Source organism: Oncorhynchus gorbuscha, linkage group LG06, assembly GCF_021184085.1.
Source record: "Oncorhynchus gorbuscha isolate QuinsamMale2020 ecotype Even-year linkage group LG06, OgorEven_v1.0, whole genome shotgun sequence".
NCBI lineage: Eukaryota > Metazoa > Chordata > Actinopteri > Salmoniformes > Salmonidae > Oncorhynchus > Oncorhynchus gorbuscha.
In genome coordinates, this window is record NC_060178.1 from 107027548 (window position 1) to 107055418 (window position 27871).

A 27871-nucleotide genomic window follows, 5' to 3' on the forward strand; every position below is an offset into this window, starting at 1 on the left:
AAGGGTTGTAAATCATGTCATAAACTCTCAGCTGTGAGCCCTGTGCTGACCTGTAAATGATCTTTGTTGTGTCACTGGTCTCTGAGCTCCAACGGTCTATCCTGCATGGGTCAGGCAATACTGTACTGGAGCCTGTAGACACCTATGCTACTACTAGCTGCTAGCTAGCTACATACCTCTACCATTCCACAAGGCTACCGTTTTAAACCATAGGCCCCCATACAACTTTATCTACTGCTTGTGTGTTACACACCTGCATAGTAGCATGCATCATTTAGAAGAGAACCCTGTAGTGAATACAGTACACCTGTATGACAGAAGAGAACCCTGTAGTGAATACAGTACACCTGTATGGTCAAGAGAACCCTGTAGTGAATACAGTACACCTGTATGGTAGAAGAGAACCCTGTAGTGAATACAGTACACCTGTATGGTAGAAGAGAACCCTGTAGTGAATACAGTACACCTGTATGGTAGAAGAGAACCCTGTAGTGAATACAGTACACCTGTATGACAGAAGAGAACCCTGTGGTGAATACAGTACACCTGTATGGTAGAAGAGAACCCTGTAGTGAATACAGTACACCTGTATGGTAGAAGAGAACCCTGTAGTGAATACAGTACACCTGTATGACAGAAGAGAACCCTGTAGTGAATACAGTACACCTGTATGGTAGAAGAGAACCCTGTAGTGAATACAGTACACCTGTATGACAGAAGAGAACCCTGTGGTGAATACAGTACACCTGTATGGTAGAAGAGAACCCTGTAGTGAATACAGTACACCTGTATGACAGAAGAGAACCCTGTGGTGAATACAGTCACCTGGGTCCCTGTGTGAATACAGTACACCTGTATGGTAGAAGAGAACCCTGAATACAGTAACCTGTATGGTAGAAGAGAACCCTGTTGAATACAGTACACCCGTATGACAGAAGAGAACCCTGTAGTGAATACCCCTCCACTCCTGAACACGACAGAAGGGTTGTAAATCATGTATGAATCCAGTCACTGTAGAAGAGAACCCTGTAGTGAATACAGTACACCTGTATCAGAAGAGAACCCTGTAGTGAATACAGTACACCTGTATGAGAAGAGAACCCTGTAGTGAATACAGTACACCTGTATGACAGAAGAGAACCCTGTAGTGAATACAGTACACCTGTATGACAGAAGAGAACCCTGTAGTGAATACAGTACACCTGTATGACAGAAGAGAACCCTGTAGGAATACAGTACACCTGTATGGTAGAAGAGAACCCTGTAGTGAATACAGTACACCTGTATGGTAGAAGAGAACCCTGTAGTGAATACAGTACACCTGTATGGTAGAAGAGAACCCTGTAGTGAATACAGTACACCTGTATGGTCCCTGTAGTGAATACAGTACACCTGTATGGTAGAAGAGAACCCTGTAGTGAATACAGTACACCTGTATGGTAGAAGAGAACCCTGTGGTGAATACAGTACACCTGTATGGTAGAAGAGAACCCTGTAGTGAATACAGTACACCTGTATGGTAGAAGAGAACCCTGTAGTGAATACAGTACACCTGTATGGTAGAAGAGAACCCTGTAGTGAATACAGTACACCTGTATGACAGAAGAGAACCCTGTAGTGAATACAGTACACCTGTATGGTAGAAGAGAACCCTGTAGTGAATACAGTACACCTGTATGACAGAAGAGAACCCTGTAGTGAATACAGTACACCTGTATGACAGAAGAGAACCCTGTGGTGAATACAGTACACCTGTATGACAGAAGAGAACCCTGTGGTGAATACAGTACACCTGTATGACAGAAGAGAACCCTGTGGTGAATACAGTACACCTGTATGACAGAAGAGAACCCTGTGGTGAATACAGTACACCTGTATGGTAGAAGAAACCCTGTATGTGGTGAATACAGTACACCTGTATGACAGAAGAGAACCCTGTGGTGAATACAGTACACCTGTATGACAGAAGAGAACCCTGTGGTGAATACAGTACACCTGTATGACAGAAGAGAACCCTGTGGTGAATACAGTACACCTGTATGACAGAAGAGAACCCTGTGGTGAATACAGTACACCTGTATGACAGAAGAGAACCCTGTGGTGAATACAGTACACCTGTATGACAGAAGAGAACCCTGTGGTGAATACAGTACACCTGTAGGACAGAAGAGAACCCTGTAGTGAATACAGTACACCTGTATGACAGAAGAGAACCCTGTAGTGAATACAGTACACCTGTATGACAGAAGAGAACCCTGTAGTGAATACAGTACACCTGTAGGACAGAAGAGAACCCTGTGGTGAATACAGTACACCTGTAACATCCAACCCAAAATCACTACTGCCAACAATGCTTCATGGCGTGATGATGTCACGTTGAGCAAAACTTAACAAAACACTACTAAAGGTGATTCTGTCAATAACCCACCAACTCTCATGTGTTTGTTCAGTCTGGCATGCACACAGACACACTGGAGGCCTGCAGGCTAATGGCCTCTAATGGACTCAGCCATATCTTCCTCCCTTTCTCTATCTCCCTTCTTCCCCCCCTGAGGAGCTCAGAACGGAAACCACAGCCAACTTTCTCATAACACCTCCTTATCACTTTACCTGTCTCATAACTCTTCCCCTATCACTTTACCTAAACTCCTCCCCTATCACTTTACCTGCCTCATAACTCCTCCCTTATCACTTTACCTGCCCCTCCTCCCCTATCACTTTACCTGCCTCATAACTCCTCCCTTATCACTTTACCTGCCTCATAACTCCTCCCCCTATCACTTTACCTGCCTCATAACTCCTCCTTATCACTTTACCTGCCTCATAACTCCTCCCCTATCACTTTACCTGCCTCATAACTCCTCCCTTATAACCTGTCTCCTCTCCCCTATCACTTTACCTGCCTCTCTCCTCCCTTATCACTTTACCTGTCTCATAACTCCTCCCCTATCACTTTACCTGCCTCATAACTCCTCCCCTATCACTTTACCTGCTGCATAACCTCCCTTATCACTTTACCTGCCTCATAACTCTTCCCCTATCACTTTACCTGTCCTCATAACTCCTCCCTCCCTATCACTTTACCTGTCTCATAACTCCTCCCTTATCACTTTACCTGTCTCATAACTCCTCCCTTATCACTTTACCTGTCTCATAACTCCTCCCTTATCACTTTACCTGTCTCATAACTCCTCCCTTATCACTTTACCTCTCATAACTCCTCCCTTATCACTTTACCTGCCTCATAACTCTTCCCCCCTATCACTTTACCTGTCTCATAACCTCCTCCCTCCCCTATCACTTTACCTGTCTCATAACTCCTCCTTTACCTATCACTTTACCTGTCTCATAACTCCTCCCCTATCACTTTACCTGTCTCACTTCCCTATCACTTTACCTGTCTCATAACTCCTCCCTTATCACTTTACCTGTCTCATAACTTCCCTACCTTTACCTGTCTCATAACTCCTCCCCTATCACTTTACCTGTCTCATAACTCCTCCCCACTTTACCTGTCTCATAACTCCTCCCCTATCACTTTACCTGTCTAACATAACCTGTCTCATAACTCCCCCCTATCACTTTACCTGTCTCTCATAACTCTCATCCCCTATCACTTTACCTGTCTCATAACTCCTCCCCTATCACTTTACCTGTCTCATAACTTTCCCCTACCTGTCTCATAACTCCTCCCCTATCACTTTACCTGTCTCATAACTCCTCCCCTATCACTTTACCTGTCTCATAACTCCTCCCCTACCTCTACCTGTCTCAAACCCTTATCACTTTACCTGTCTCATAACTCCTCCCTATCACTTTACCTGTAACTCCTCCCTTATAACCTGTCTCTCTTTACCCCTCCTATCACTTTACCTGTCTCATAACTCCTCCCCTATCACTTTACCTAACTCTCTTTCACTTTACTCTTCAGCCTCCCCTTTACCTGTCACTCTCTTTCACTCTCTACACAGTTTTTCTACTCAAAGTGAGCCCGAGCCAATGCCATTAAAAATAATAGAAACATTAAGTATACTGGGTAGGAAATATAATCTCCAAACAACATTACTCTTGTAGCTTTACCATGGAGAGTCATAGCAATGTATTTGGTTGTCAGAACAAAACAGATTTCTCATTCCCAAATTTGTTTACAAGACAAGAGCTAGCTGGTATTTACTGTACGAGTAGGTTGACAAAATACATTTGGTTTAGGGGAATAGCTAAAACACAACCTTGAAGTAAAGTACATGAATCTGAGTCTATCCATTGAAACATGGATGGCTTGTCATTGTGTCAGCCTGATCAGTGATAGACTTTAGAGGGTGATGGAGAGGAAATGGTGGCGCTGAGTTAGAGGACCCCCACTCTACGGCCACCTTGTTGCACCTTGTTGGCACACACAGCACATGCTAACTTGGGAGGAAATGGTGAGCAGGGAGAGGAACATGTATTATCATCATCTGTAGTTTGTCTTTACCCTTGAGAGAGCCATTTGATTCCTGCCTCCCGGGCAGAGCTGAAAAACCACTTCCTACCACCTCCTCCCAGGCCAGTGGAAGGGTTAGGGGTTCATGGGAGGAGGGGGGGGGGGTGAAAGAGGAGTAGGGTGAGAATGAGGAGGAAGAGACAGAGGAGGAGAAGGTGGGGGAGGGAGGAGGAGAAGGTGGTTGAGGAGGAGAAGGATGAGAAGGAGGAGGAAGAGACAGAGGAGGAAGAGGTGGGGGAGGAGGGGGATGAGAAGGTGGGGGGGGGAGGAGGAGGAGACAGAGGAGGAGGAGGTGGGAGAGGAGGGGGGGGATGAGAAGGTGGGGGGAGTAGGAGACAGAGGAGGAGGAGGTGGGAGAGGAGGAGGAAGAGAAGGAGGAGGAAGAGACAGAGGAGAAGGAGGTGTGGGAGGAGGAGGAGGAGGAGGAGGAGGAGGAGGACGAGGAGGAAGAGACAGGGGAGGAGGAGGTGGGAGAGGAGGAGGATGAGAAGGTGGGGGGAGGAGGAGGAGACAGAGGAGGAGGAGGTGGGGGAGGAGGAGAAGGAGGAGGAGGAAGAGACAGGGGAGGAGGAGGTGGGGGAGGAGAAGAAGGAGTAGGAAGAGACAAAGGTGAAGAAGGTGGGAGAGGAGGAGGATGAGAAGGTGGGGGGAGGAGGAGGAGACAGAGGAGGAGGAGGTGGGGGAGGACAGACAGACATGTCTATTGGTTACCCCACTGGTCTGGGGCTTAAAGTGGCAGCTGCTAGGGCTGGTTAGGACTGGTTGGGTCATTCAGTACGTCTGGAAAACCCTTAACAGTTCTAACACCCCTAAGATACAAGTACCGCTCATAGAAATAGTATTACTAAGAGGGATGAAACCCCTTGAAATGTCTGTGCCACTCTCCTCTACATCTCTAGGTACATCTCTATATGTTACCACTCTCCTCTACATCTCTATATGTTACCACTCTCCATCTACATCTCTATCTCTATATGTTACCACTCTCCTCTACATCACTATCTCTATATGTTACCACTCACTCTCATCTCTACCACTCTCTATATGTTACCACTCTCCTCTACATCTCCTCTACCACTCTCCTCTACATCTCTAATGTTACCACTGTTACCACTCTCCATCTCATCTCTACCACTCTCCTCTATCTCTATATGTTACCACTCTCCTCTACATCTCTATATGTTACCACTCTCCTCTACATCACTATCTCTATATGTTACCACTCTCCTCTATCATCTCTATCTCTATGTTACCACTCTCCTCTACATCACTATCTCTAAATGTTACCACTCTCCTCTACATCTCTATATGTTACCACTCTCCTCTACATCACTATCTCTAAATGTTACCACTCTCCTCTACATCTCTATATGTTACCACTCTCCTCTACATCTCTATATGTTACCACTCTCCTCTACATCTCTATATGTTACCACTCTCCTCTCTGTACATCTCTATATGTTACCACTCTCCTCTACATCTCTATCTCTAAATGTTACCACTCTCCTCTACATCACTATCTCTAAATGTTACCACTCTCCTCTCTCTACATCTCTATCCACTCTCCTCTACATCTCTATATGTTACCACTATGTTACCACTCTCCTCTACATCTCTATATGTTACCACTCTCCTCTACATCTCTATATGTTACCACTCTCCTCTACATCTCTATATCTATATGTTACCACTCTCCTCTACATCTCTATATATGTTACCACTCTCCTCTACATCACTATGTTACCACTCTAATCTCTATATGTTACCACTCTCCTCTACATCTCTATATGTTACCACTCTCCTCTACATCACTATCTCTAAATGTTACCACTCTCCTCTACATCTCTATATGTTACCACTCTCCTCTACTCTCTAAATGTTACCACTCTCCTCTACTCACTATCTCTATCTCTAAATGTTACCACTCTCATCACTCTACCATCTCTATCTCTATGTTACCACTCTCCTCTACATCACTATCTCTATATGTTACCACTCTCCTCTACATCTCTATATGTTACCACTACATCTCTATCATGTTACCACTCTCCTCTATCCACTCTCCTCTACATCTCTATATGTTACCACTCTCCTCTACATCTCTATATGTTACCACTCTCCTCTACTATCTCTATATGTTACATCTCTATATGTTACCACTCTCCTCTACATCTCTATATGTTACCACTCTCCTCTACATCTCTATATGTTACCACTCTCCTCTACATCTCTATATGTTACCACTCTCCTCTACATCTCTATATGTTACCACTCTCCTCTACATCTCTATATGTTACCACTCTCCTCTACATCTCTATATGTTACCACTCTCCTCTACATCACTATATGTTACCACTCTCCTCTCTCTACATCTCTATGTTACCACTCTCCTCTATGTTACCACTCTCCTCTACATCTCTATATGTTACCACTCTCCTCTACATCTCTATCTCTATATGTTACCACTCTCCTCTACATCACTATATGTTACCACTCTCCTCTACATCTCTATCCACTCTAATCATATCTCTAAATGTTACCACTCTCCTCTCACATCTCTATCCACTCTCCTCTACATCACTATCTCTAAATGTTACCACTCTCCTCTACATCTCTATATGTTACCACTCTCCTCTACATCTCTATATGTTACCACTCTCCTCTACATCACTATCTCTAAATGTTACCACTCTCCTCTACATCTCTATATGTTACCACTCTCCTCTACATCTCTATATGTTACCACTCTCCTCTACATCACTAAATGTTACCACTCTCCTCTACATCTCTATATGTTACCACTCTCCTCTACATCTCTATATGTTACCACTCTCCTCTACATCTCTATATGTTACCACTCTCCTCTACTATCTCTATATGTTACCACTCTCCTCTACATCTCTATATGTTACCACTCTCCTCTACATCTCTATATGTTACCACTCTCCTCTACATCACTATGTTACCACTCTACATCTCTATGTTACCACTCTCCTCTACATCTCTATATGTTACCACTCTCCTCTACATCTCTATATGTTTACCACTCTCCTCTACATCTCTATATGTTACCACTCTCCTCTACATCTCTATACATCTCTATGTTACCACTCTCCTCTCTATATGTTACCACTACATCTCTATATGTTACCACTCTCTCTATATGTTACTCACATCTCTACTATCTCTACATCTCTATATGTTACCACATCTATATGTTACCACTCTCTACATCACTATCTCTAAATGTTACCACTCTCCTCTACATCATCTCTAAATGTTACCACTCTCCTCTACATCACTATCTCTATCTCTATCTCTATATGTTACCACTCTCCTCTACATCACTATCTCTAAATGTTACCACTCTCCTCTACATCTCTATATGTTACCATCTCTATATGTTACCACTCTCCTCTACTATCACTACATCTCTAAATGTTACCACTCTACTCTCATCTACTATCCACTCTATATATGTTACCACTCTCCTATCTCTACATCATGTTACCACTCTCCTCTACATCACTATCTCTAAATGTTACTCTATCCCACTCTCCTCTATCTCTATATGTTACCACTCTCCTCTACATCACTATATGTTACCACTCTCTCTACATCTCTACATCTCTATCTCTATATGTTACCACTCTCCTCTACATCACTATATATGTTACCACTCTCCTCTACATCTCTATATGTTACCACTCTCCTCTACATCACTATCTCTATATGTTACCACTCTCCTCTACATCTCTATATGTTACCACTCTCCTCTACATCTCTATCTCTATATGTTACCACTCTCCTCTACATCACTATCTCTATATGTTACCACTCTCCTCTACATCACTATCTCTATATGTTACCACTCTCCTCTACATCACTATCTCTATATGTTACCATTCTCCTCTATCTCTATCTCTATCTCTATGTTACCACTCTCCTCTCTACATCACTATATGTTACCACTCTCCTCTACATCTCTATCTCTCTATGTTACCACTCTCCTCTACATCACTATCTCTATGTTACCACTCTCCTCTACATCACTATATGTTACCACTCACTATATGTTACCACTCTCCTCTACATCACTATCTCTATATGTTACATCACTATCTCTATATGTTACCACTCTCCTCTACATCACTATATGTTACCACTCTCCTCTACATCTCTATCTCTATCTCTATCTCTAAATGTTACCACTCTCCTCTACATCACTATATGTTTCCACTCTCCTCTACATCTCTATATGTTACCACTCTCCTCTACATCTCTATATGTTACCACTCTCCTCTACATCACTATATGTTACCACTCTCCTCTACATCACTATATGTTACCACTCTCCTCTACATCACTATCTCTATATGTTACCACTCTCCTCTACATCTCTATATGTTACCACTCTCCTCTACATCTCTATATGTTACCACTCTCCTCTACATCACTGTGGACCAGGGCTGCCATTGGAAAACCTGAGATACTGTTACTGTCCTTCATATCCCTATGTGTGGATCAGTGTAGTATCCAGCCATTGGTCAGTTCACAATCACTTGCCTAACATACAGTCAGTTCACTTCCCTAACATACAGTTACTCTCACTCTACAACTATATCATAGAGTTATTGGCGATAGCCCTTCCACTTGTACTGTTTTACATTGGATAGCCATGTCACACAGCAAGGCCACCGGGCTATAGTAATCCTCTCACCGTGTGACATTCACATAGAAGTGAAAAACTGGAAGGCGCACTAATAAGAAAGTGTGTAACCAGTCAGAGTGCTGAACACCAAAGCCCTGAAACATTAGACATCAGGCTTGCACAGAGTGTACATGATCTGGCATTGTGCACCGTTGTATCACAATGGTTAATGCTGGAAATAACAGGGGGATATAAAGGGAGAAAAACTTTGTGTCTAAAATGGCATCCTATTCCCTATATAATGCACTTATTTTGACCAGAGACCTATGGGCCCTGGGTAAAAGGAGAGCACTATCTAGGTATTAGGGTGCCATTTTGGAAGGAACACCATGTCTTGAATTACCGACCATCAACTCTTCTCATAACATCTGGGGGACATTCACTATCCTGAGAAAATCACTTCTGTCCCAACAACTGTACAGACAGTGATTTATTGACTTACTTCCAGACATGTATCACGTATCTAATGGTTTGGTGAGCTCCCATTCCTATCTCATTGTTGTGAAATGAAGTGTGGACCAGCCAGCCAGAGTGTGGATCATCCCACTTGCTGGGTTTTTACTTGGGTTTCTTTTTACGTCGGGGGATCAGTTGGAGGCAAACTATTTTCAACATAATCCCAACCGTTTTGATATTTGTGTGCTGTGAATAGTTATATTGTCTCTGCTTACTCAGTCTCTTACACAGAAATGCTTAACGTTTATGGCTAGTATCCTGGTATATATCAACCATTGACAATCACAGCAACACACATACTGTATATGGCAGATGGCTTTGTGACATCATCACCGTCATTATCACACTAACAAAGACCACAAGATTGATCATTTGTCCTTTACATAAACACCCAAAAAATCCTTTTGATGAATTAGCTGAAACAATTTTCTATCATTTATAAATGACTATGATTTATATAATCCAGATATCTAACAATGTCTTGTATTAAAGGGGTAATTCACCCAACAGACTGAGGGTAATTAGTATATAATTAGATTGACTATACATCTATAATCACCCAGTGTCAGGGTCTGGCTAATGATCACAGAGAAAATAGAACAAGAGGGTTGTGTTCTAAATGGCACTCTATTCCCTACATAGCGCACTCATTTTGACTAGTGAAAATACGGCTCTAGTCAAAAGTAGTGCACTATATAGGGAATATGATGCCATATGGGACACACCCAGAGTCAATACAGGAAAATGAATGGTCTGTGAAATGTAAGACTTCCCATAGCCCAGAGCCATCTCTCTATAATCATCTCTGTTTGATCAATAAGCATCAGAATCGTGAATACACTCATCCTCTACGATAATGGCTTTATGACCCCTGGGGAAGATCTGGACTGCTGCTCTGTGCATACCAACCATCACATCATTAAGCACAGGCAATGACATTTACAGTGCATTCAGAATGTATTCAGACTCCTTCAATTTCACCACATTTTGTTAGCCTTCTTCTAAAACTGATTAAATTGTTTTTCCATCTCATCAATCTTCACACAATAACCCGTAATGACAAAGCAAAGTCAGGTTTTCAGACATTTTTGCAAATGTATTAAAAAAATTATAATAATGAATACATTTACATATGTATTCAGACCCTTTACTCAGGACTTTGTTGAAGCACCTTTGGCAGTGATTACAGCCTCGAGTCTTCATGGGGTATGACTCTACAAGCTTGAAGATCCTTTCAAGTTCTGTTAGGTTGGATGGGGAGCTTCGCTGCACAGCTATTTTCAGATCTCTCCAGAGATGTTCGATTGGGTTCAAGTTCGGGCTCTGGCTGAGTCACTCAATGACATTCAGAGACTTGTCCTAAAGCCACTCCTGTGTTGTCTTGGCTGTGTGCTTAGGGTTGATGTCCTGTTGAAAGGTCAACTTTCACCCCAGTCTGAGGTCTTGAGTGTTCTGTATCAAGTTTTCATCAAGGATCTCTCTGTACTTTGCTCCGTTAATATTTTCCTCGATTCTGACTAGTCTCCAGTCCCTGCCGCATAAAAACATCCCACACCATGCGTCACCATAGGGATGGTATTGGACAGGTGATGAGCGATGCCTGGTTTCCTACAGACGTGACGATTGGCATTCAGGCCGAAGAGTTCAATCTTGGTTTTGTCAGACCAGAGAATCTTGTTTCTCATGGTCAGAGTCCTTTAGGTGCCTTTTGGCAAACTCCAAGCGGGCTGACATGCATTTTACTGAGGAGTAGCTTCCGCCTGGCCACTCTACCCTAAAGGCCTGATTGGGGGAGTGATGCAGAGCTGGTTGTCCTTCTGGAAGGTTCTCCCATCTCTGGAGCTCTGTCAGAGTGACCATTGGGCTCTTGGTCACCACCCTGACCAAGGGCCTTCTCCTCTGATTGCTCAGTTTGGCAAGCTCTAGGAAGAGTCTTGGTGGTTCCAAACTTCTTCCATTTAAGAATGGCCACTGTGTTCTTGGTACCCTTCTGTACCTCGACACAATCCTGTCTTGGAGCTCTGAGGACAATTCCTTCGACCTCATGGCTTGGTTTTTGCTCTGACATACATGGTCAACTGTGGGACCTGATATAGACAGGTGTGTGACCTTCCAAATCATGTCCAATCAAAAAGAATTTGCCACATGTGGACATCAATCAAGTTGGAGAAACAATATGTAATGTTATCTTATATGTCATGTTATGTTACAATATGTCATGTTATGTTACAATATGTCATGTTATCTTATATGTCATGTTATCTTATGTTATGTTACAATATGTAATTTTATCTGATATGTCATGTTGGGTGGCAAGGTAGCCTAGTGGTTAGAGCGTTGGACTAGTAACCAGAAGGTTGCGAGTTCAAACCCCCGAGCTGACAAGGTACAAATCTGTCGTTCTGCCCCTGAACAGGCAGTTAACCCACTGTTCCCAGGCCGTCATTGAAAATAAGAATGTGTTCTTAACTGACTTGCCTGGTTAAATAAAGGTAAAATTTAAAACAAAAATTAAATGTTATGTTACAATATGTCAATATGCGGTCTGACTCATCCCAAACCATCTCATTTTGGTTGAGGTTGGGTGATTGTGGAGGCCAGGTCATCTGATGCAGCACTCCATCACTCTCCTTCTTGGTCAAATAGCCCTTAAACAGCCTGGAGGTGGGTTTTGGGTCATTGTCCTGTTAAAAAACAAATGATAGTCCCTCTGATGACTGACTGACTATCTCTGATGACTGACTATTTGTCTCTGATGACTGACTATTTGTCTCTGATGACTGACTGACTGTCTCTGATGACTGACTGACTGTCTCTGATGACTGACTGACTATCTCTGATGACTGACTGACTGTCTCTGATGACTGACTGACTATCTCTGATGACTGACTGACTGTCTCTGATGACTGACTGACTATCTCTGATGACTGACTATTTGTCTCTGATGACTGACTATTTGTCTCTGATGACTGACTGACTGTCTCTGATGACTGACTATTTGTCTCTGATGACTGACTGACTGTCTCTGATGACTGACTGTCTCTGATGACTGACTGACTGTCTCTGATGACTGACTGTCTCTGATGACTGACTGACTATCTCTGATGACTGACTATTTGTCTCTGATGACTGACTGACTGTCTCTGATGACTGACTGTCTCTGATGACTGACTATCTCTGATGACTGACTATTTGTCTCTGATGACTGACTGACTGTCTCTGATGACTGACTGTCTCTGATGACTGACTGACTATCTCTGATGACTGACTATTTGTCTCTGATGACTGACTGACTATCTCTGATGACTGACTATTTGTCTCTGATGACTGACTGACTGTCTCTGATGACTGACTGACTGTCTCTGATGACTGACTGACTATCTCTGATGACTGACTGACTATCTCTGATGACTGACTATTTGTCTCTGATGACTGACTATTTGTCTCTGATGACTGACTGACTGTCTCTGATGACTGACTATTTGTCTCTGATGACTGACTGACTGTCTCTGATGACTGACTATTTGTCTCTGATGACTGACTGACTGTCTCTGATGACTGACTATTTGTCTCTGATGACTGACTATTTGTCTCTGATGACTGACTATTTGTCTCTGATGACTGACTGACTGACTGACTATTTGTCTCTGATGACTGACTGACTGACTATTTGTCTCTGATGACTGACTGACTGTCTCTGATGACTGACTATTTGTCTCTGATGACTGACTATTTGTCTCTGATGACTGACTATTTGTCTCTGATGACTGACTGACTATTTGTCTCTGATGACTGACTGACTGTCTCTGATGACTGACTATTTGTCTCTGATGACTGACTATTTGTCTCTGATGACTGACTATTTGTCTCTGATGACTGACTGACTGTCTCTGATGACTGACTATTTGTCTCTGATGACTGACTGACTGTCTCTGATGACTGACTATTTGTCTCTGATGACTGACTGACTGTCTCTGATGACTGACTATTTGTCTCTGATGACTGACTATTTGTCTCTGATGACTGACTATTTGTCTCTGATGACTGACTGACTGACTATTTGTCTCTGATGACTGACTGACTGACTATTTGTCTCTGATGACTGACTGACTGTCTCTGATGACTGACTATTTGTCTCTGATGACTGACTATTTGTCTCTGATGACTGACTATTTGTCTCTGATGACTGACTGACTGACTATTTGTCTCTGATGACTGACTGACTATCTCTGATGACTGACTATTTGTCTCTGATGACTGACTGACTGTCTCTGATGACTGACTATTTGTCTCTGATGACTGACTATTTGTCTCTGATGACTGACTGACTGACTATTTGTCTCTGATGACTGACTATTTGTCTCTGATGACTGACTGTTTGTCTCTGATGACTGACTATTTGTCTCTGATGACTGACTGTTTGTCTCTGATGACTGACTGACTGTCTCTGATGACTGACTGACTGTCTCTGATGACTGACTGACTATCTCTGATGACTGACTGACTGTCTCTGATGACTGACTGTTTGTCTCTGATGACTGACTGACTATCTCTGATGACTGACTGTTTGTCTCTGATGACTGACTGACTGTCTCTGATGACTGACTGACTGTCTCTGATGACTGACTATTTGTCTCTGACTGACTGACTGACTGTCTCTGATGACTGACTATTTGTCTGATGACTGACTGTTTGTCTCTGATGACTGACTATTTGTCTCTGATGACTGACTGTTTGTCTCTGATGACTGACTGACTGTCTCTGATGACTGACTGACTGTCTCTGATGACTGACTATTTGTCTCTGACTGACTGACTGACTGTCTCTGATGACTGACTATTTGTCTCTGATGAACGACTATTTGTCTCTGATGACTGACTGACTGACTGACTGACTGACTATTTGTCTCTGACTGACTGACTGACTGTCTCTGATGACTGACTATTTGTCTCTGATGAACGACTATTTGTCTCTGATGACTGACTGACTGTCTCTGATGACTGACTGACTGACTGACTATTTGTCTCTGATGACCGACTATTTGTCTCTGATGACTGACTGACTGTCTCTGATGACTGACTGACTGTCTCTGATGACTGACTGACTGTCTCTGATGACCGACTATTTGTCTCTGATGACCGACTGACTGACTGACTGTCTCTGATGACTGACTGACTGTCTCTGATGACTAACTGACTGACTGTCTCTGATGACTGACTGACTGTCTCTGATGACTGACTGACTGTCTCTGATGACCGACTATTTGTCTCTGATGACTGACTGACTGACTGACTCTGCTGGCTGACTCTGCTTACTGACTGACTGACTGACTCTGCTGACTGACTGACTGACTGTTTCTGCTGACTGACTGACTCTGCTGACTGACTGACTGACTGTTTCTGCTGACTGACTGTAGTGGCTTCCTTTCCTCTTTACCATAGCCACTGCCCAAGCCTGAAGCGGGGTTGTTTGGTCCACGTACAGTCCACACTCAAGGTTTCCAAACGGCCAAACATTCAATGACATCCAGGGATATGGTGCAACAAAAATGTTTATCATTCATATATCTAACAAATAAATAAGTCTCCAATCAACTTAAAGCATAGATGACTTTATATGGAAAATACATATTATGACCTGTATGTATGTCTGTATGGTCAAAAAACTATACCGCTCCCGCATCTAGCAAGGACTCTCCCTCTCCCGAAGGCCCAACTTCCTGCCTTTATCCTAACACACTTACCACAATACAATGAATAGGCAAGAGGGGGGGCCAAAAACTAAGTTACACTCACAACAAATGAATATATCTCAATCAGGTAAACATAAATCATAAAGGTACCTAATATTTCATCATTTACATTAATATTTAATATATTTACACAAATATACATGGAGCTCCATATGTTCGGTCTTTTATACAAATATGTCCAAATTGGCTCTAACACTGACTGACTCTGCTGACTGATGGTCAAAAAACTATACCGCTCCCGCATCTAGCAAGGACTCTCCCTCTCCCGAAGGCCCAACTTCCTGCCTTTATCCTAACACACTTACCACAATACAATGAATAGGCAAGAGGGGGGGCCAAAAACTAAGTTACACTCACAACAAATGAATATATCTCAATCAGGTAAACATAAATCATAAAGGTACCTAATATTTCATCATTTTCATTAATATTTAATATATTTACACAAATATACATGGAGCTCCATATGTTCGGTCTTTTATACAAATATGTCCAAATTGGCTCTAACACTGACTGACTCTGCTGACTGACTGACTGACTGTCTCTGCTGACTGACTGACTGTTTCTGCTGACTGACTGACTGACCCTGCTGACTGACTGACTCTGCTGACTGACTGTTTCTGCTGACTGACTGACTGACTCTGCTGACTGACTGACTCTGCTGACTGACTGACTGACTCTGCTGACTGACTGACTGACTCTGCTGACTGACTGACTGACTGTCATCTATTGCTTTCTATCCTTTCATCGCTCTGTTTTGTCCTCTGCTATTTGACCGGACTGGCATGCTGCTCACGTGTTGTTGTGGCTCCCACGCAATGACATTTTACAGCAAAGGTACAAGGACAGATAGCTCCTCTCAACAAAGATGCTGTCATTTTGGAAGATGATGATGGTGGGGGTTAAAGAGTTCAGATGAAAGAAGAGGTCAGAATGTGACACATGTCTGTTATGGCACATAGGCTAGGATAAGTTTACTCTTTCTGTCTCCATGGCATAGTCACGTATAACCTCTCCACGTTTACGTTTAAACACGTATGTTTCCCACGTGTTGCCTGTCTGCTAAACTCTACATGCTGTACATGTATTGTGTGTCACAACCTCTACTCAACACTTTGTGTTCAGTAACTCACAACGAGGAAGGAAAGTTGTTGAATCTCTTGACCAAAATAAAACATCTGCACGAGGGATGATCACTCAGAATTCATCTCCTCAGTACACATCCGACATCCGTAGTCAGATGAGTTGTTCTGTGGAGGGTCCTCAAGGCTTGCTGGAGTTTCATCCGTTATCCAGTCCTAGTATCAGACTGTGTCTCATAAAAACAAATGCTGCACAATACGTGTGTCTCTCCGAGCCATGCGTTTCCCAAAACCATGCAAGACTAAGGGAAGAGGCCTCTCCTTCCTGCCCCTACAGTACAGTGTGTTTTGCCCCAAGTCGGTTCCTCTTCCTGATGCACAATACATCAAAGACTAAAGTCAATTATTAGCAATAGACAATTATTGTAATAACATGTAAGAAATCATTTATTTGATTGTGCTAATCTCTACTCTGCTGCTCAACATTGAAAAAGGTCATCAGATATAATATACCAACCAAAACAAGGGAATCACTATACCGTAGACTTCTGGTGCATTTTATCAGAGGGCTTTAAATACATTTAACTGGTACAGTCATGCATCTAATAGGACTTATGTCTCCCATAGGGCATGGCTCAGAGCTCCAACACCTAGCCTGCTTTGTGTGATACACACACATGTATTCATCCACAGCTACTCACTGCCTTGCCCAGCAGTAAACACATGTTTGTACTGAATCCACACACTACTCTGCAGCTAGCAGCTTCCCAAAGCAGTGTATGTTGTGATAAACCAGCTTGGAGCAGTGTGTTCCTGTGTGTTCCTGTGTGATGTGAGAGGTGTGTTCCTGTGTGTTCCTGTGTGATGTGAGAGGTGTGCTCCTGTGTGATGTGAGAGGTGTGCTGCTGTGTGATGTGAGAGGTGTGCTGCTGTGTGATGTGAGAGGTGGGCTCCTGTGTGATGTGAGAGGTGTGCTCCTGTGTGTTCCTGTGTGCTGCTGTGTGATGTGAGAGGTGTGGTCCTGTGTGTTCCTGTGTGATGTGAGAGGTGTGTTCCTGTGTGATGTGAGAGGTGTGTTCCTGTGTGATGTGAGAGGTGTGTTCCTGTGTATTCCTGTGTGATCTGAGAGGTGTGTTCCTGTGTGTTCCTGTGTGATGTGAGAGGTGTGTTCCTGTGTGATGTGAGAGGTGTGCTGCTGTGTGATGTGAGAGCTGTGTTCCTGTGTGATGTGAGAGATGTGTTCCTGTGTGATGTGAGAGCTGTGTTCCTGTGTGATGTGAGAGCTGTGTTCCTGTGTGATGTGAGAGGTGTGTTCCTGTGTGATGTGAGAGGTGTGCTGCTGTGTGATGTGAGAGCTGTGTTCCTGTGTGATGTGAGAGGTGTGTTCCTGTGTGATGTGAGAGGTGTGTTCCTGTGTGATGTGAGAGGTGTGCTGCTGTGTGATGTGAGAGCTGTGTTCCTGTGTGATGTGAGAGGTGTGTTCCTGTGTGATGTGAGAGGTGTGCTCCTGTGTGATGTGAGAGGTGTGTTCCTGTGTGATGTGAGAGGTGTGTTCCTGTGTGATGTGAGAGGTGTGCTCCTGTGTGATGTGAGCTGGGCCAATTGTGTCGCTGCCCTATGGGACTCCCAATCACAGCCGGAACCAGGCTGTCTGTAGTGATGCCTCTAGCACTGAGATTCAGTGCCTCAGAACACTGAACCAGGCTGTCTGTAGTGATGCCTCTAGCACTGAGATTCAGTGCCTCAGAACACTGAACCAGGGTGTCTGTAGTGATGCCTCTAGCACTGAGATTCAGTGCCTCAGACCGCTGTGCCACTCAGGAGCCCATTGTACCAGCGTTGTAGTTGAGCTAGTTAGTAGTGAAGGGAGGAAGGAGAGCAACACTGTGATTCTGTTGATAGCTCAGAAGATGAGTCCAGATGTATTGCCCTAACAGGGAAGTTATTCAGTTACTCAGTCATCGGTTCAGTCTTATCACAGACACTAATGCCCAGAGGCTGCCAACGCCAACAAGCTTCACACGGTCAAATCCCAAATCCTCACGTCTCATTCCCTTCAACATGCACAAAACAACATGCTCATCTCAAAGTACTCAGTCCAGACTTCCCTCTGTCTTATAACAGACCCAAATGTCACACTATTCCATTTGTAGCGCACTATTTATTACAAGGGTGCATAGTGCTATACAGAAAAATAGTGCAATATTTAGGGAATAGCCATTTGGGACACAGCCTGATGTCCATATGCTGCCAATGCCGAGCAGCTTTACAGTGTAAAACCCCCAAATCCCTACACCACTGCTCCCCTAGTTCCTGTTCCTCTCTGGTCCAGTGTGGGACACAGCCAACCTACGATGACCACATGAAGCTCAGCACATCATCACAGGAGCTTCTGATTCATGTTTGACTGTATCGCCAGCGGCAAGGAGAGAAATCCTTTTTAACAGGTACCCTTCCTCTTCCCTTTTGATCTCCTGCAGAGTGTCAGAAGAGAAATCCTTTTTAACAGGTACCCTTCCTCTTCCCTTTTGATCTCCTGCAGAGTGTCAGAAGAGAAATCCTTTTTAACAGGTACCCTTCCTCTTCCCTTTTGATCTCCTGCAGAGTGTCAGAAGTTTGCGTCCCAAATGGCACCCCTATTCGCAACACTCCTTTAAACCAAAGCCCACAGGGTGCGCATAGGCCTCTGGTCAAAAGTAGTGCACTATAAAGGTAATAGAGAGTCATTTGTGACACAGCCCTAGACTGCCATTCTATGTCAGTGCTACTGTATGCATAATGGATGGCAAGCAAGTCACATGACTATTAATGGTGCTACCCTCCACCATGGTGTGATGCAGACCCAAGGCCTTAATATTGAAAACAACACACACACACACACACACACACCACCACCGTAATGACTACAAAGTCCAACTCCAAAGCGTTTGTCATTTTTCCTGCATGCATACTGTATGACAGTGTACATCCTGCCATCCTGACGTGTTGTTAAGGTCAACCATTAAAGTCATGTGATCAAGCAGAGATATAGAACTGTGTTGTGATTTATTATGGAGTCACATGGAGGACAGTGAAGGACCATGTTATACTGACTTGACATCCTCCTGTGCTATATTTAAGCAATAAGGCATGAGGGGGTGTGGTATATGGCCAATATACCACGGCTAAGGGATAGTCTTAGGCAATATACCACGTCCCTTAGCAGTGGTATTTTGGCCATGTACCCCCCCCCCCATGCCTTATTGCTATTATAAACTGGTCACCAACGTAATTAGAGCATGTTATGTCATATCCGCGGTCTACGGTCTGATATACCACGGCTGTCAGCCAATCAGCATTCAGGGCTCGAACCACCCAGTTTATATATATATGAACAGGTCTCCCCTGTAAAAGAGATTTGTCTCAATGAGAGTAGCCTGTATAAATGAAGGTACATGAATACGTCTTTGACCAGAAATGATTCAAATACACCCCTTCTCTGCTCCTGTTCCCACCTCTGTTCTCCCCTGTTCCCCCTGTTACTGTTCCCCCCCCCCACCTGTTCCCTGTTCTGTTCCCCCCTGTTCCCTGTTCCCACCCCCTGTTCCCCCCACCTGTTCCCACCTGTGTTCCCACCTGTTCCCCTGTTCCCCTGTTCCCCTGTTCCCACCTGTTCCCACCTGTTCCCCCACCTGTTCCCCTGTTCCCACCTGTTCCCCTGTTCCCCCTGTTCCCCCCTGTTCCCACCTGTTCCCCTGTTCCCCCACCTGTTCCCCTGTTCCCACCTGTTCCCCTGTTCCCCTGTTCCCACCTGTTCCTGTTCCCCTGTTCCCCCCTGTTCCCCTGTTCCCCTGTTCCCACCTGTTCCCCTGTTCCCCTGTTCCCACCTTCCCCTGTTCCCTGTTCCCACCTGTTCCCCTGTTCCCCTGTTCCCACCTGTTCCCCTGTTCCCCTGTTCCCACTGTTCCCCTGTTCCCCTGTTCCCCTGTTCCCACCTGTTCCCCCCCTGTTCCCCTGTTCCCACCTGTTCCCCTGTTCCCCTGTTCCCCTGTTCCCACCTGTTCCCCTGTTCCCCTGTTCCCCTGTTCCCCTGTTCCCCCTGTTCCCCCCCTGTTCCCACCTGTTCCCCTGTTCCCCTGTTCCCACCTGTTCCCCTGTTCCCCTGTTCCCACCTGTTCCCACCTGTTCCCCTGTTCCCCTGTTCCCCTGTTCCCACCTGTTCCCCTGTTCCCACCTGTTCCCCCTGTTCCCACCTGTTCCCTGTTCCCTGTTCCCCTGTTCCCCCTGTTCCCCTGTTCCCCTGTTCCCACCTGTTCCCCTGTTCCCCTGTTCCCACCTGTTCCCCTGTTCCCCTGTTCCCCTGTTCCCCTGTTCCCCTGTTCCCACCTGTTCCCCTGTTCCCCTGTTCCCCTGTTCCCCTGTTCCCCTGTTCCCACCTGTTCCCCTGTTCCCACCTGTTCCCCTGTTCCCACCTGTTCCCCTGTTCCCACCTGTTCCCCTGTTCCCCTGTTCCCCTGTTCCCACCTGTTCCCCTGTTCCCTGTTCCCACCTGTTCCCCTGTTCCCTGTTCCCCTGTTCCCCTGTTCCCCTGTTCCCCTGTTCCCCTGTTCCCCTGTTCCCACCTGTTCCCCCCTGTTCCCACCTGTTCCCACCTGTTGTTCCCACCTGTTCCCCTGTTCCCACCTGTTCCACCTGTTCCCCCTGTTCCCCCCACCTGTTCCCCCTGTTCCCACCTGTTCCCCTGTTCCCACCTGTTCCCACCTGTTCCCCTGTTCCCCTGTTCCCCCCTGTTCCCACCTGTTCCCCTGTTCCCACCTGTTCCCCTGTTCCCACCTGTTCCCCTGTTCCCACCTGTTCCCCTGTTCCCACCTGTTCCCCTGTTCCCACCTGTTCCCCCTGTTCCCCTGTTCCCCTGTTCTCCCCTGTTACCCTGTTCCCCTGTTCCCCTGTTCCCACCTGTTCCCCTGTTCCCCTGTTCCCACCTGTTCCCCTGTTCCCCTGTTCCCACCTGTTCCCCTGTTCCCCTGTTCCCACCTGTTCCCACCTGTTCCCCTGTTCCCACCTGTTCCCACCTGTTCCCCTGTTCCCCTGTTCCCCTGTTCCCACCTGTTCCCACCTGTTCCCCTGTTCCCCTGTTCTCCTGTTCCCACCTGTTCCCCTGTTCCCCTGTTCCCCTGTTCCCACCTGTTCTAACACCCACTAGGTCTCTCTAAAGGGAGACGTACGGTCGGGGCCTGATCGGTTGTTTTTCTTCAACTGAACAGAAGCAGACAGTGTGAGAGGGGCTGGGTTGGACGACAGCTTATACCCCAAATCAAATGTCTTATCCAATACCTTGATAGGAAGCTTGATACTTCCGTCTACTCCGTAAAGGTCCTGAGTGAGAGAGAGACAGTGAAGTCAGGAGATTCCTTGGCAGCTGAGGCCACCTTACCAAGTGGAAACCCAGAAGGTGTGAAAGGCAGACCTGGGTTCAAATACTATTTGAATTCGTTCAAATACTGTCGAGCGTTACCCTCCCTGAAGTGCCAGACGTGCAAATTTGGGACTATTCTACTGGTTGCATTGCGCATTGGCTAACTCAGTCACGCACAGTGAATGTATTTTAAATGATTTTCAGTAGTATTTGAACCCAGGTCTGGAAACTCACAAGGCGTAAAACTAATGTGTAATGTTGGGCGAGGGTTGTTAATTGGGTGAGAGATATCAACTGGCCTTCTGGAGAGACAGTGAGAGACAGTGAGAGAGAGAGAGAGAGAGAGAGAGAGAGAGAGAGAGAGAGAGAGAGAGAGAGAGAGAGAGAGAGAGAGAGAGAGAGAGAGAGAGAGAGAGAGAGAGAGAGAGAGAGAGAGAGAGAGAGAGAGACAGTGAGAGAGAGAGAGAGAGAGAGAGAGAGAGAGAGAGAGAGAGAGAGAGAGAGAGAGAGAGAGAGAGAGAGAGAGAGAGACCCGGCCCCAATAATAAGTCTTCTTTCCCTTCCTTAAACCACAGGCTTCCAAGGTTGATCAACAACTTCCCTGGGCTACCTGTGACAGGCTCAGAGCTTTAACCCCCTAAAGCTGATTGGTGCACCATTGAGTTGAAATTTAACCTAGGCACATTCATAGTAACCAGGAAGCAATGCAGGCCAGCAGCCATCAAAGACAGAGTCTGCGGCCCAAATGGAGCTCCTTGTACTATTCAGAAGTAGTGTACTACCTCATAGGGCTCTGGTCAGAAGTAGTGCACTACCTCATAGGGCTCTGGTCAGAAGTAGTGCACTACCTCATAGGGCTCTGGTCAGAAGTAGTGTACTACCTCATAGAGCCCTGGTCAGAAGTAGTGCACTACCTCATAGGGCTCTGGTCAGAAGTAGTGTACTACCTCATAGAGCCCTGGTCAGAAGTAGTGTACTACCTCATAGGGCTCTGGTCAGAAGTAGTGTACTATCTCATAGGGCTCTGTTTAGAAGTAGTGCACTACCTCATAGGGCTCTGGTCAGAAGTAGTGTAATACCTCATAGGACTCTGGTCAGAAGTAGTGTAATACCTCATTGAGCCCTGGTCAGAAGTAGTGTACTACCTCATTGAGCCCTGTTCAGAAGTAGTGCACTACGTCATAGAGCCCTGGTCAGAAGTAGTGCACTACCTCATAGGGCTCTGGTCAGACGTAGTGTACTACCTCATAGAGCCCTGGTCAGAAGTAGTGTACTACCCCATAGGGCTCTGAACAAATGTAGTGCACTACCTCATAGGGCTCTGGTCAGAAGTAGTGCACTACCTCATACGGCTCTGGACAAAAGTAATGCACTACCTCATAGGGCTCTGGTTAGAAGTAGTGCACTACCTCATAGGGCTTTGGTCAGAAGTAGTGCACTACCTCATACGGCTCTGGACAAAAGTAATGCACTACCTCATAGGGCTCTGGTTAGAAGTAGTGCACTACCTCATAGGGCTCTGGTCAGAAGTAGTGCACTACCTCATAGGGCTCTGGTCAGAAGTAGTGCACTACCCCATAGGGCTCTGGTCAGAAGTAGTGTCCTACATACAGCAGGGAACAGGACTCCATTCGGGACCCATCCTGGGTATTAATAGAGAGGTTGTGTGTGTCTTCAACAGAACAACATTTTTTGACACTGATTCAAATGGCCGACTGGCTTAGTGTAACGACTCTACTCTATTCACACATTACTACTGAAGGAGATACCCTTCCACACCTGACCTGGGTTCAATTAGTATTTGAGTTCTTTCAACAACAACAAAAAAAGCATTTGAATGAGCCTGACTGGAGTGCCAGTTGACAGGGTTTTTGCTTATTCCACTAGACCCATCACGCCAGGCGAGCTCAAATGAAGTGTAGTTAAAAAGAAAGAAAACAAATCATATTTGAACCCAGGCATGTTCCACACTCAATAAGACATTAGTTTAAATGCTACTTTATTCCCTTATGGGGCTCACTGCTTTTAATGAACAGTGGTCCAAACCCAGCAAGGAAACATTACAACATGCTGATTGGACTCCAATTGGGCTCCAAACACAGACTGAAACCAATTAAAGGGGTTATGATTGGGTAGAAATTGGACATTATGTTCAAGTTCTCATAGAGGTCACGCTATAATTGTGACCTTTGACACTGAACGATTCAGTTGCCTCCGAGGTCAGATTCGCTATTTTGCGACGTTACACTTCTGGTGTGAGGATATAAACAGTAGCACCAGCCATCAGCTCTAACTATCTTCCGATTTCAATTCTCTTTTTCTGTCCAGGAATTCTTGCATTGAGAATGTGATTCACTGTTAGCTCATGCAGTGTCAGTGAGAGCTACAGAAAAGTTCAGGAATAGCACTAAACTGTTGATATACACAGTGTACCAAACTTTAAGAATACCTTCCTTATTAAGGACCCCCCCTCCCCACTCTCCCCTTTTGCTCTCAGAACAGCCGCAATTCGTCGGGTCATGGACTCGGGTCATGGAAAGGTGTCGAAAGCCTTCCACAGGGATGCTGCTCATGTTGACTCCAATGCTTCCCACAGTTGTGTCAAGTTAGCTGGATGTCCTTAGGGTATTGGACCATTCTTGAAAGACACGGGTAACTGTTGAGTGTAAATAACCCAGCAGCATTGCAGTTCTTTACCCAAACTGGTGTGCCTGGCACCTACTACCATACCCCGTTCAAAAGAACTTAAATATTTTGTCTTGCCCATTCAACCTACAATCCATGTCTCAACTGTCTCAAGGCTTAAAATTATTCTTTAACCTGTCTCCTCCCCTTCATCTACACTGATTGAAGTGGATTTAACAAGTGACATCAATAAGGGATCATATCTTTCACCTGGATTCACCTGGTCAGTCTATGTCATGGAAAGAGCAGGTGTTCTTAATGTTTTGTGCACTCAGTGTATAGATATGAACTGTTTATAGTATTGTAACTAGCCTACTAGGGAAATGCTATTGTTGCCCATGGCCCAAATTCACAAAGCCCCTTAGTGTAGAAGTGCTGATATAGGATCAGTTTCCCTTTCAGATCATAATGAATATGATTATATTGACAGAGACCTGATCCTAGATCTGTACTCTGACTCTGAGCCTCTTTGTGAATACGGGCCCAGATGTCTCGAAGAGTATCGTTTCGCAGCATCAACTAATCCGGAAGGCAGACTTACTTGGCCCACTTCTGAATAAATCACTACTTCTACATAAACCACCACTCACCCATCAATAAATCTTCTGTAACCCAATGTCCATAACTGAGCTAGTAGCGTCATCTGTGAAGAAATAATAATTGACTGCCATAATCGGTGTCCTTGTTTGTAATAGTTTGTTATGACGTCTGACTGAGTCATAGTTTGTTATGACGCCTGACTGAGTCATCAATGACAGATGGAGTAAGTGTGTAATATGGTCATACAAGGCTTCCCCTGCCCTCTGAGAGTCTGGCTCTGACGTCATAACAAACTATTACAAACAAGGACACCGATTACGGCAGACAATTATTATTTCTTCACAGATGACGATACTGGCTCAGTTATGGACATCGGGCTGTTCCAGAAGATTTACTGAGAGCTGAGTGGTGGTTTATATTATGACGTTTATCTTCTACATGAAAGAGAGGTTAAGGGTTGCAACAATTTTGACAGATAATTTTAGAAAGAGAGGGTCCAGATTGTCTAGCCCGGCTGATTACTGGAGTCAGGTGTGTTTGCTGGGGCTGGGGCAAAACTGTGACACTAATCAGGCCCTCGAGGTTGGGAACAACAATCACATTCCTTTAACACAAGGTGGCCAATTCCAGTCCTCGAGGGCCTGATTGGTGTCACAGTTTTGCCCCAGCCCCAGCAAACACACCTGACTCCAGTAATCAGCGGGGTTGGCCATTCTGGACCCTCTCTTTCTAAAATTATCTGTCAAAATTGTTGCAACCCTTAATACTAGCCTGTTCAACTTCTCTTTCGTATCGTCTGAGATTCCCAAAGATTGGAAAGCTGCCGCGATCATCCCCCTCTTCAAAGGGGAGACACTCTAGACCCAAACTGCTACAGACCTACAGTATATCTATCCTACCCTGCCTTTCTAAGGTCTTCGAAAGCCAAGTTAACAAACAGATTACCAACCATTTCGAATCCCACCGTAACTTCTCCGCTATGCAATCTGGTTTCAGAGCCGGTCATGGGTGCACCTCAGCCACACTCAAGGTCCTAAATGATATCATAACCACCATAGATAAGAGACATTACTGTGCAGCCATCTTCATCGACCTGGCCAAGGTTTTCGACTCTGTCAATCACCACATTCTTATCGGCAGACTGCCTTGCCAGGTTCACTAGCTACTTCTCAGACAGAGTTCAGTGTCAAATCGGAGGGCCTGATGTCTGGACCTCTGGCAATCTCTATGGGGGTGCCACAGGGTTAAATTCTCAGGCAGACTCTCTTCTCTGTATACATCAATGATGTCGCTCTTGCTGCTGGTGATTCTCTCATCCACCTCTACGCAGATGACACCATTCTGTATACTTCTGGCCCTTCTTTGGACACTGTGTTAACTAACCTCCAGACGAGCTTCAATGCCATACAACTCTCCTTCCATTGCCTCGAACTGCTCTTAAATGCAAGTAAAACTAAATGCATGCTCTTCAACTGACTGCTGCCAATGACTGGAACGAACTGCAAAAATCACTGAAACTGGAGGCTTCTATCTCCCTCACTAGCTTTAAGCACCAGCTGTCAGAGCAGCTTACAGATCACTGCACCTGTACATAGCTCATCTGTAACTAGCCCATCCAACTACCTCATCCCCATACTGTATTTATTTATTTATCTTGCTCCTTTGCTCCTTTGCACCCCAGTATCTTAGTATCTCTACTTGCACATTCATCTTCTGCACATCAATCACTCCAGTGTTTATTGGTATATTGTAATTACATCGCCACCATGGCATATTTATTGCCTTACCTCCCTTATCTTACCACATTTGCACACACTGTATATAGACTTTTTTCTACTGTATCATTGGCTGTATGTTTGTTTATTCCATGTGTAACTGTGTTGTCGTATCTGTCGAACTGCTATGCTTTATCTTGGGCGGGTCGCAGTTGTAAATGAGGACTTGTTCTCAACTAGCCTATCTGGTTAAATAAAGGTGAAATAAATAAAATAAATAAAATCACCTCATCATGATCTTCAGTTTAGAATGCAAGTTGATTAGCCAGCTGTGTTTGCTGGGGATGGAGAAAAAGTGTGAGACCAATCAGGCCTCTAACAAGTCATCTTTTGGATTTGCTTTTGAAGTGAATAGACTATACTTACACCACTTACGTTTGAAAACCAACATAACATGCATGCTGTAGTTTAATCAAGGCTAAGTTGAATGTAAAAAGATGTATACAATCACTACTGTAAGTTGCTCTGGATAAGAGCGTCTGCTAAATGACCACTGCAGTACCTCTAGGAATTGGTCAGAGCTCTAAGTGGGCCAACTGGGTAGAACTGGAATGTTCTTGTTTGTACAGTCACAGCCATTGTTCTTTTAACCCTGTATGGCCCTTTATAGGAAACATAACACTGCTTAGGACAGCTGCCTGCTGGGACTGGCCATCGTGCTGCCAGTCATGTTGACCTCTCAGAGACATTTATTAAACCTAGTCCAACTATTAGCATTCACCCAGGGCTCGACCCTACCAGGCCCACCCAGGCCAACTCAGGCCCCTACATCCACTCCACACGCTGTCCTCAGCTGTTGTCAGGCAGTCCCTAAGGGAAGGGGTCCAGAAGCAGGAGAAAGGCCCAACCCAGGCCACACAAAGAGTAGCAGTGCCTGTGTGTGATTGTGTGCGTGGCGTTTACTCACCCTTTTTCCCTCTTTGCCTAGAGCCCCCGTCTGACCTGGCAACCCAGGGGATCCCTAGGGACAGAAGACAGAAGGGTATCAGAGC

The 27871-nt window shown here is 45.0% G+C and overlaps 1 protein-coding gene across 1 annotated transcript in view; it reads right to left on the minus strand.

The window, feature by feature from the left end:
* Positions 1-27871, minus strand: part of LOC124037343 (collagen alpha-1(XIX) chain-like) — a 194327-nt gene that overhangs the window by 156615 nt on the left and 9841 nt on the right. The window contains exon 2 of the mRNA XM_046352055.1: positions 27787-27840. The gene's annotated coding sequence lies outside the window, so the exon portion shown is untranslated. The remainder of the gene's footprint in view (positions 1-27786; positions 27841-27871) is intronic.